Raw genomic sequence first — 9,741 nt, 5'->3', positions numbered from 1 at the left:
ACATAGCCCCTGCTTCTGCTTGCTTGCATTTTAAGTTATCTCTTTGTCTCACTGCCCCACTAGACTAGCTTTTTGAGGGCAAATACTGCATTTTATTCACTGTGGAATCCCTAGTGCCCAGCTCCAGAATGTTTGATGGGTGTCTTATGAGTGAATTAGTTCTCAGAAACTGGCAGCGTGATCTTCTACATGATTAGAGAATGCAGCCACATCCTGAGACCTGAGAGCCACTATTAGAACCCTCGTACCAAAATATCCCCCCTGCCATTCTGCTGCTGTGGCAAGAGAGCTCATGCTGGGAGCTCATGCTCCCTGGGGCTTAGAATACTGTGGTCTTGAGGCTGTGACCTGGGGCAAGTTACCCTTACCTTTATTATAACACTTTGCATCATCATCTACATCATTATCTTCAGCCAGAGCAGAAACAAGGCACATTTACTTAATGTCCATGGGATCTTGTGCCAGGGATTGTGGGTACAAAGAGCCATGAAACCAGTCTCTGTCCTGGAGAATCAAGTTTAGTAATAGAAAATAGATGTTATATAATAGAAAGAGCTTTCCATAGATTACTGCTATCTCAAGAACACTTTAGAAAAGAAGGGTACTTTGGACAAATAAGGTGCTGTATCCGCTTTCTGGAGGTTTATAATGTATAATAACCTGATAGAAGCTTTTTGAAGTTTTGTGATAAAGACACCTTTTTAACTTTTTCACTGAGATAGAATTACACACAGAAAAATATACAGTTTGGTGAGTTTTGACCAATGGATACGCTCTTGTAGCCAAAACCCCAAACAAAATATAGAATATTTCTATCACTCTCAAAAGTTTTCTCATAATCCTTGCCAGTCAAGCCTCTTCCCCTTCACTTCCCTTCTCACAGGCAACCACAAATTTGATTTCTATCCCCATAAATAGTTTTGCTTGTTCCTCACACTTACTAGGCAATCCTTTTTTTTTTTTTTTAAAAGTACTATTTGTTTTATTGTGGAATATGATTTGAAAAATGCTGGGTTATCACTTTATAACTTTCAATGAATTTTCATATTAATTATCTGATTTAATTCAAAATAATAAGATAAGAATGCTTTAAGTGCCAAATGAGTGATTTATACAGTGGTTTCCATAGGAATTTAGATGAAAACATGCCACACAAGGTTAGTTTGAATTGGAAAAGCTTCCCAGTGGTTGCCAACCAAACATCAACTTGACCTTTGGGATGGGTAGTACATAGTCAAGTGGGAAGAAAAGGAGAGGGAGTTCCAATATGTAGGAAAGGGGTGGGCTAAGATTTAATGATGGTGATGTGTATTATATATCGGAAGAGCAACATCGAGAATGAGAGCAATGAGAATGAAGCTACATTTCAGACTCCACAGGTCCTGCTCCCCAGTCTTGAGTGCATCACAGTATGCCTGGAGAGGCACTGCTTTCCTGACCTCTGGTGAGATATTTTTCCTGCACAGTCTGGGAAGTTGTGTTTCTTAACACTACTGAGGTTACATCAACTCCTTGTAGGAACTGAGCTCACCTCGTGTTTGAATTCGATTTTGCTTCTTACACCTGGGAATAGTACATAGCTATCAACAAAGCTTTTTAAATATTCATTTTTCTTTCAGTAAATTGTATTGGAAAGCAGACTTGCTTACAGTTTTGTGCTTAAATTTTTTATACAGAAAGTGATTTGCAAGGATTTCTTATGTCTTGGAACTCAAAGGAAGTTCAGATCTTATTAGGGTGGTTTCTTTTCAGACCATTTTCTTTCTTCTCTGGTCATAGGGCTGTCCTCCCAGGGGTGTACTTATCTCATCTCCCAGCTCTGACCTGTCTCTTGCTCAGATCTCTTTAGTCATTCAGAGAAGAATGGTGTTAGGGGCAAAGAACTATGAACTGAGAAAATGCACTTCCTCACTGATGACCAACAGGTAGATTTCTTGGCTGACTGCCCCCTACTTCCCAGAGAATTCCTCTCTAAACAGGTGGGTAGGATTTTTGGTAATTAATTCATCCAATGGGGTCACATCAGTTATGCTGAATCACCAACTCTGCCAATTTTTGGATATGATTTGAGGCATTGGGCCTACTTATAACTGCATTCCATTTAAAAAATTAGTAGTAAAAAAAAAGCACAGGAGTACAAACACAGAGACACACCACACACAGATATAATGCATTGTGTAAGCAATATGAAAAAGGTGCTGTCTTAAAATGAATAGCAAGCAAGAAAGAAACAAATACTATGTAGGATTAGTTATTGATAAACCAAAAACCAGTGCAGGCATCTTTGGCAACTTTCTGCCTTTCTTCCTTTTACACTCCACTCATCCAAACCTTTGTGTCCTCTTTTTACTTCTGCAAATTTTCTGTACCTATATCATCTTCTCATGTCGTAGGCAGCAGCAGAAAGGAGACTGATGCCCTATCATTTATTCGTCTAATACTAGACACTAGACATATACAAAATCATAAAATCATAGAAACCATCCATATTATGTTTCTCTCCAACCTAATTTCACAGACAAGGGAACAGGCATACGAAAGTAATTGCCTTTTCAAGCCACGTGTAGAAGAATGAAACTGGATCCCTATCTCTCACCTTACACAAAAGTCAACTCAAGATGGATCAAAGATTTAAATCTAAGACCTGAAACCATAAAAATTCTAGAAAATAACGTTGGAAAAAAACCTTTCTGGTCATTGGCTTAGGTAAAGAATTCATGGCTAAGACCCCAAAAGCAAATGCAACAAAAACAGCAGTAAATACATGACGGCAAATTAAACTAAATAGCTTCGGCACAGCAAAATAAATAATCAGCAGAGTAAACAGACAACCCACAAAGTGGGAGAAAATATTCACAAACTATGCATTTGACAAAGGACTAGTATCCAGAATTTACAAGGAACTCAAACAGATAAGCAAAACAAACAAACAAAACAAAATAATACCATCAAAAACTGGGCAAAGGACATGAATAGACATGTCTCAAAAGAAGATGTACAAACAGCCAACAAATATATGAAAACATGCTCAACACCACTAATCATCAGGGAAATGCAAATTAAACCACAATGAAATACCACCTTACTCCTGCAAGAAAGACCATAATTAAAAAGTCAGAAGATAATAGATGTTGGCTTGGATGTGCTGAAAAGAGAACACTTTTACACTGCTGGTGGGAATGTAAATTAGTAGAACCACTATGGAAAACAGTATGGACATTCCTTAAAGAACTAAAAGTGGAACTACCATTTTATCCAGGAATCCCACTACTGGGTATTTACCCACATGAAAAGAAGTCATTATGAAAAAGACACATGCACATTGCAATTGCAAAGATATGGAACCAACCTAAGTGCCCACTGATCAATGAATGGATAAAGAAAATGTGGTATATAGACACCATGGAATACTACTCAGCCATAAAAAGGAACAAAATAATGTCTTTTGCAGCAACTTAGATGGAGCTGGAGGCCATTATTCTAAGTGAAGTAACTCAGGAATGGAAAACCAAATATCTATATTCTCACTTATGTATGGGAGCTAAGCTATGAGGCTGCAAAGGCATAAAAGTGATGTTGTAGACTTTGGGGACTCAGCAGGTAAATGTTGGGAGAGGTTGAAGAATAAAAGACTACATATTGGGTACAGTGTACATTACTCAGGTGACAGGTGCAATAAAATCTCAGAAATCACCACTAAGGAATTTATTCAAGTAACTGAAAACCACCAGTATCCCAAAACTATTGCATTTTTTTGAAAAAGTAATTGTCTTTTCAAGTTCACAGTGAATTAGCTGTAAGACCAGGAATAACACTCTACTTCCTAGCTTCCTCTTGTTATCCCTTTGCTCTGCAGCTTGGTGATGCACGAAATGGAGAGGAACAAGCTGTGTGCATGCTTTTCTACCTTGGGGGACCTATTGTTCCCTCGCTTTAGAACTCCATCCCCATTCCCTCTAACCAGCAGACTCCTCTTCATCCCCTGTGTCTGAGGAAAAATATGACTTCTTCATGGAAAGTCTTCTCTCAGTTCCAGTCTGCCACCACAATCTTCATTAGGAGCTTCTTTTCCTTCCCACACATTATCTTTCTAATTACCTGTTAACTGTTTGTCCTCCTCTCCTGTATGTGAGCTGGTACTGTGTCAGATGCATAGTTTATGCTCGATGAATATTTGTTGGTTGAATGAATAAATATGGATTGAGACCTTAGGCTTGTATATTTCAGATATATTCACAAAGGCACAGTACATTTAGCATATAGGTGTATTTTTTTTAACACATAGTTTTGTTGTGTTGTAGGCAACTCCAGCTCCTAAAGGAAAAATCATATTTAGTGTAGTATGTTGCTAATTCACATAAAAGACTGAGAACCAGGCTTGGAAGAGGGTAGAAATGGAGCCAGTTCTGGAGGAGCAAGACGTGTAATGATTGCAACAGTCTTATGTCAGAGAAAGCTGGGTCAAAGGCCGTGTCAATAATCAGTAAATTACTACTATTTAAAGGCTCTCTGCCACCATAGAACAAATTTTGTGTGTTAGGTCAGAACCCAGTCAGCATTGGTTGAGTCTGCTCCTTGGCCAATGAAGAAAGAGTAAATTCCTCAAAAGAAGATCCTACTGGGAAAGAGGAATGAATGGTGAGTGACTGAGATGGAAAGCACAATAAGGCACATGTCCGTTCCGTATATATACTGATGAACTGCTTTGAATCCTTTTATGTTTTCATCCTCTGGGGTAGGTGCCCTCCAGAATTTTGGGTACTTCTCATATAGGGGTGCCATATTCAGCTGAGATGCCAGCCTTCTCCGTGCATCTGTGAGTTTCCACTGCCTGGCATAGAGTTGGTATATGATAAATGTGTGTTCAATAAATGAAAGAGTGAATAATAAGTGGGAGAAGTGGCAATCAGCAGAGACACTATCAGAGAGGATGGCAGAAGCAGAGATGCCATAAGGTAGATATGGACAATAATAAGCATTCTACTTCAAATTCATATTCAGTTTTCAAGTATTTCTTACAACGACCTTGCAAATAGACAAGACAGTTATGTTCTGTATTTTACTGATGAAGAAATTAGACTAGTGAGAGTGAATTATTCTGGGTCACAAAACTAATTATTTGCAAAGCTGGGATCAGAATATAGGTCACCCATCTCCACTCTAGTGCTGGATATAATGGTTGAGTAATTTGTTTTCAAATGTTTGGTTATGGGTGATAAGTCAGAGATGAGTATAGTGTTTTGTAAGGGAACAAATAATGTCTGAGGAAATTTGAAAATAAGGACTGGTATTAAAAGTGAAGCTAATAAGAAGTACCATGCTTATCTGTGTATAGGGTGTGAGAGTGGAGGGGGTATTTGCATGTGTATGTGTGTTTAAAATGGAAGATTTAGATAGAGATTCTCTCAGAAATAGAATTCTGAGCCAGAGAATAAAGAAAGAAGAATATTATGGAGTCTTTTAAAAGGTCCATTTCTTACTGCTACTATCCGTTGTATCTCTCTGAGCATTAAGTGTTGTTTTTAAATTATTATGTTTAAGGAAGTATTATTGAAATCGGGGTCCTTTTGTTGTTTATATTATATAATATACTCCCCTGGCAACAACAACAAAAACCAACAACAAATTCTGGAGAAATAATTTATAGGAAGAGAGGAATTATTAAACACACATTTAAGATATTTTAGATTGAGTAGTCATGTGGTACCCAATTATCGCTATGGGATGAAAAGCCCCTTAAAGAATACTTGTGAATACAATGAATATGGACACAAAGCCTCTGGTGAATTAGTAATAAGCCCATAGCACAGTTCAAGATCCTATGACTCTTTTGGATCAGGGACAATATGGATTACCTAGCAGTCCATCCAGGTGGGCCACCTCACCTCCTTTTGTTGTTTAGACAGCATCTGCTATTGTGGAAGGATAATGATGTGTAGAGCCCTCTCAACTCCCAGTTTCGGCAGACAGAGCAGAAAGTATTCCAGTTTGGCAGTTTATTTTCAAGCCAACTTATTCTCCACTTGTCATCTTTAAACATTATTTAAAAATTCATATTAAGGTTCCCAGGAAGGAATAATCTAAGACAGAGAAGGAAATAGGGTGTTTGAGTAGCTGACACCTTTTGCTCATCCCTAATCTCCATCTGCAACTCCAACACACATGTTCACTTTGGTGAATGAACTAATGTATGTCAGAGAGAAAGGAGAAATGCTAGAAAGAAGTGAGAGCAATGACTGTGGTTGGTCCTAATTCTCGTTTTGTTAAAGATTGAAGTGAGCAGATTCTCAGTAAAGGTATTCCTGAAAGCAAACAGGTCAAGAAAAAGGCAAGAAATAAAGAAAGCCAGAGGCAGAGACCTCAGCAAGAGAAGGACATGACCCACAGACATCAGCCCATGATGGAAAACAAACCCCAAAGAAAGCTTGAGCCAGAACAGCAAAGAAAATGATCAAACTCCAGTCCCATTGGAACTTTGAGAAACTCACCTCCCAAAGACTGTGCTGTTGGCGGGGGCAAGGGGGTGGTGGATAGAAGGAGAGAGAGAATATATGTCAGGATTTATTGTTGGCAGCATTTTGATAATAAGAACGATAGTTTTATTCAGAGCTTCAGCTTAAAAAAAAGTGTTCCATCATTTTGGCAGTTTGGAGGTCTGGCAATTGGTGTAAAAAAGAAAAAAAAAATCAACATTTAAAACTGGTGAGTTTTACCTTCTTCCTCCATTTCTCTGAGCTCCAGTTTTTCTAAGGCAGTAAAGTCACCTATTCCCTGAAATTCTTGCAGATAGTCTAAAGAGAAAAGTATTCCTGAGATATTTCTGAGACGTATGTTTTACCTTTTTATAGAGAGCAAAAATCAGTATTCAGATTCCTTGTTACAAGTTCCATTTTGATCTTTTTTTAATTGCCAGTGAAAAAGTAATGAAGAGCAATTCTGATTTAGCCACAAAAATCCTACAAATGATAAAAAAGACCAAGATGACAGGTGCACTGAAAATGGTCATTTTTTTCCTCTCTTTGAGTTGAACTATAGCTAATAATGATACTGACTCATCCTTTGAACTTCTCTTGGTGTCTTTCATGTGAAGAGTTCAAAGCCCTTTATGAATAATAAATAATTAGGTCTTGCAAAAGTCCTTAAAGTAGGAGTGTGAGAATGACACTGTACCCATTTCACAGTTGAATGATGGAGCTCCAGGCCAGGAGCTGGCCATGGAAACACAATCTTCTCTGCGGTCTCTGCTCTTGATTTATTTATCTCACTTTCGGGGTCTCTCAAACTCCCACACACTCCTAGAAGAAGTCAGCCTCCATATTTTCACTTCTATCTCATGCTAAACTCACTTATTTAAGCACCCTTCGTTGATCTTCCATTTTCTATTTCCGTCTGTCACTCGTTTTTGCTTGCTTCTAGGCTCATGTAATCAGAGTCTCTGCTGCTTTGTGAGAATTACTACGTCTCTGGTTTACCTTGCACCTGACAAAATAGAATAGGGCTTCTATTCCCTTTTAAAAAACAGTTAAGGAAGAAGTGTTTCTTGGTTCCATAGTATGCCTGCAGCAGCGGCCTGAGCACAGCAAGAGCTCCAGAAAGAGCAAAAGACACAAATCCTTCCTTGGAAAAGCTGCAGGGAGGTGAGGAGACAGATCTGACACACAGGGTATAGCAAAGAACAACACCAAATCCTGTATCAAATAATTCATCCTGTGTTACTAAACACTAGGAATACAAGAATTCAGAAGAAAAGGCTGAAAAGTCAGACACTTCCAGGAGGTTGGGTTTGGTTGAGATTTTGAAGATCGGATGAGGAAAGGATTTAGGAGACAGTGGTGTTCCAGGTCCAGGGCGAAAGGCACCCTGGGGAGGAAGCACCTAGCGTGTTAGGGGATAATGACACATAAAGTTAGGGAACATCTCTCCAGAGCATGAAGCACAGGCCCTTGCACGTATTAGAACTGAAGGAAATGGGGTGTGTGATTGACATGTACTGGGAGTACAGGGTACAGAGCTCAGCACAGCTTCTTTACAGGGATGGGAAACTCAACCTAGAAACATGTGAAGAAGAGATTTTCTTCCTGTCAAGCAAATTCATCATAGCTTTCATTTAATGAAATTCTTTTTTTCTCAAAAATTATAATTCACTTTTAATTACAAGTTATGATTTTTCATTAATTTTTTTACAAAATGGTCAATATAGTCTTTAAAAGATGTAAAAAATTATTTTTTTCATTTAGATAAGCATTTTAAAATATAAGGTAACACTACAAAGCAGTGTAACAGATTTTCTGTCACTTGTAAACCGGATTAGAACGCAATCCCCAGAATTCCAGAACTGTTGTGGAGATATGGTAATTTTAATTTACAAACAGGATAAACTGCATTTGACAAGGAGTCAAGGGCGTTGGGTTTTAGTCACCATCTTGCATGTTATGATCTTGAACAAGTCTGTCAACTCCTGGATATCAGAAGCCCCACCAGAGAATGAAAGGTGTTAAATCAGGTCACTTTGAATATTCTTTCCAGCTCTGTTATTTTATAATGCCATGAAATCAGAGTAACATGCTCCAGGCTGTTTGGGGTCAGGGATTTTAGAACTTGTGTTCAACATATATTACTTTTTAAATGTCTACTTTTTGGAGTCTTATTCAAATATATATATATATATATTTGAATGTGCTTGTAACAGCCTCTTCATCATTAGCAATAAAAGTTTCTCAAGGATGTATTTTCCATTTCTTGCTTTGTTTTTCAGCTTTCTTTTTAAATTTCCTCAAGATTTCTTCTGGAGTTGTGGAGGCCAAAAGCTTCACTACCTTTTCAGTGATGTACCACCCTTATCCAAAACCACATCACTCTTCCTGAGTTCTAAGACCTTGGACAGATAAGCTACCGAAGCTCAGCATTATCCTCCCCCACTGATGGAGGTGCTGCAATAGCCACATTTACCAACCCTGCTGTCAAATCTGTTACAGTATTTTGTTTGGAGCCAGGTTTGGCATGGACGGCTATGGTGACACAACCTATAGGAACAACTGCCACAGGACCTAAGGGAGGAAGTGGTCTCTCTGGTTCCTTGATCTGACTTTTACCCTAGGTCGTTGCATCAGCTTTCTTGGCATCTTGGTGCCAAGAGGGAGCCGAGTGGAGTCCTGAGTACTCAGTGCTGCCCTGAGCTGCTTCAGCCCGCTGCCAAACCCCAGCATCCCCGCCTGGGGAGGCCTTAATGAAATTCTTTATTCTCATTTTATTTTTACTTCAGTCTTCTGTGGGGAATCTTGAAGTATGTTCCACATTTCTGGAGGCAGAGGCTCTGCTATATGTCAGTATCCAGATCATAGATCAGTCTAGAGGAGGGTGCATATGTAAAGCAGTATTAGGAGCAAGGGAATGTTCCCTGTCCAGGGCTCTGCTCAGTGTTGGCTTCTGGGAGGAGCTGAGCTTGGTTATGGGTTGACAGAGAGCAGGAAAGAGGTCTTGAGAGGAAAGGAATGAGGACACGCAATGTGGCAACAGGAGGTAGTTGTGGGAAGGAAGGTTAACAGAACCACCTTTACAGCATGGTGAATGTGAGAACAGTAAGCAATGAACTGGAAGACATCTGGGGAGGGCTGGGGACGCAGCTGGAGAGTTTAAAGCAGGCAGAACCTGTGGGGGGAAGGGGAAGGCCAGTCAGCAATATCCTCATACGTTACACTAACCAGCACTTTGCCGTTCTCAGAAACTTTTTCTATCTACGTT

At 39.2% G+C, this 9,741-nt stretch overlaps 1 pseudogene; it reads right to left on the bottom strand.

Moving 5' to 3' along the window:
- Positions 1–8,362: 8,362 nt before the first annotated feature.
- Positions 8,363–9,206, bottom strand: LOC100969373 (UPF0235 protein C15orf40-like; annotated as a pseudogene).
- Between the last annotated feature and the right edge of the window lie 535 nt (positions 9,207–9,741).

This window comes from Pan paniscus, chromosome 17 (genome assembly GCF_029289425.2).
Source record: "Pan paniscus chromosome 17, NHGRI_mPanPan1-v2.0_pri, whole genome shotgun sequence".
Classification (NCBI taxonomy): Eukaryota; Metazoa; Chordata; class Mammalia; order Primates; family Hominidae; genus Pan; species Pan paniscus.
Note: the sequence above shows the minus strand (reverse complement) of the source record. Positions and strands in the feature narration are given on the sequence as shown.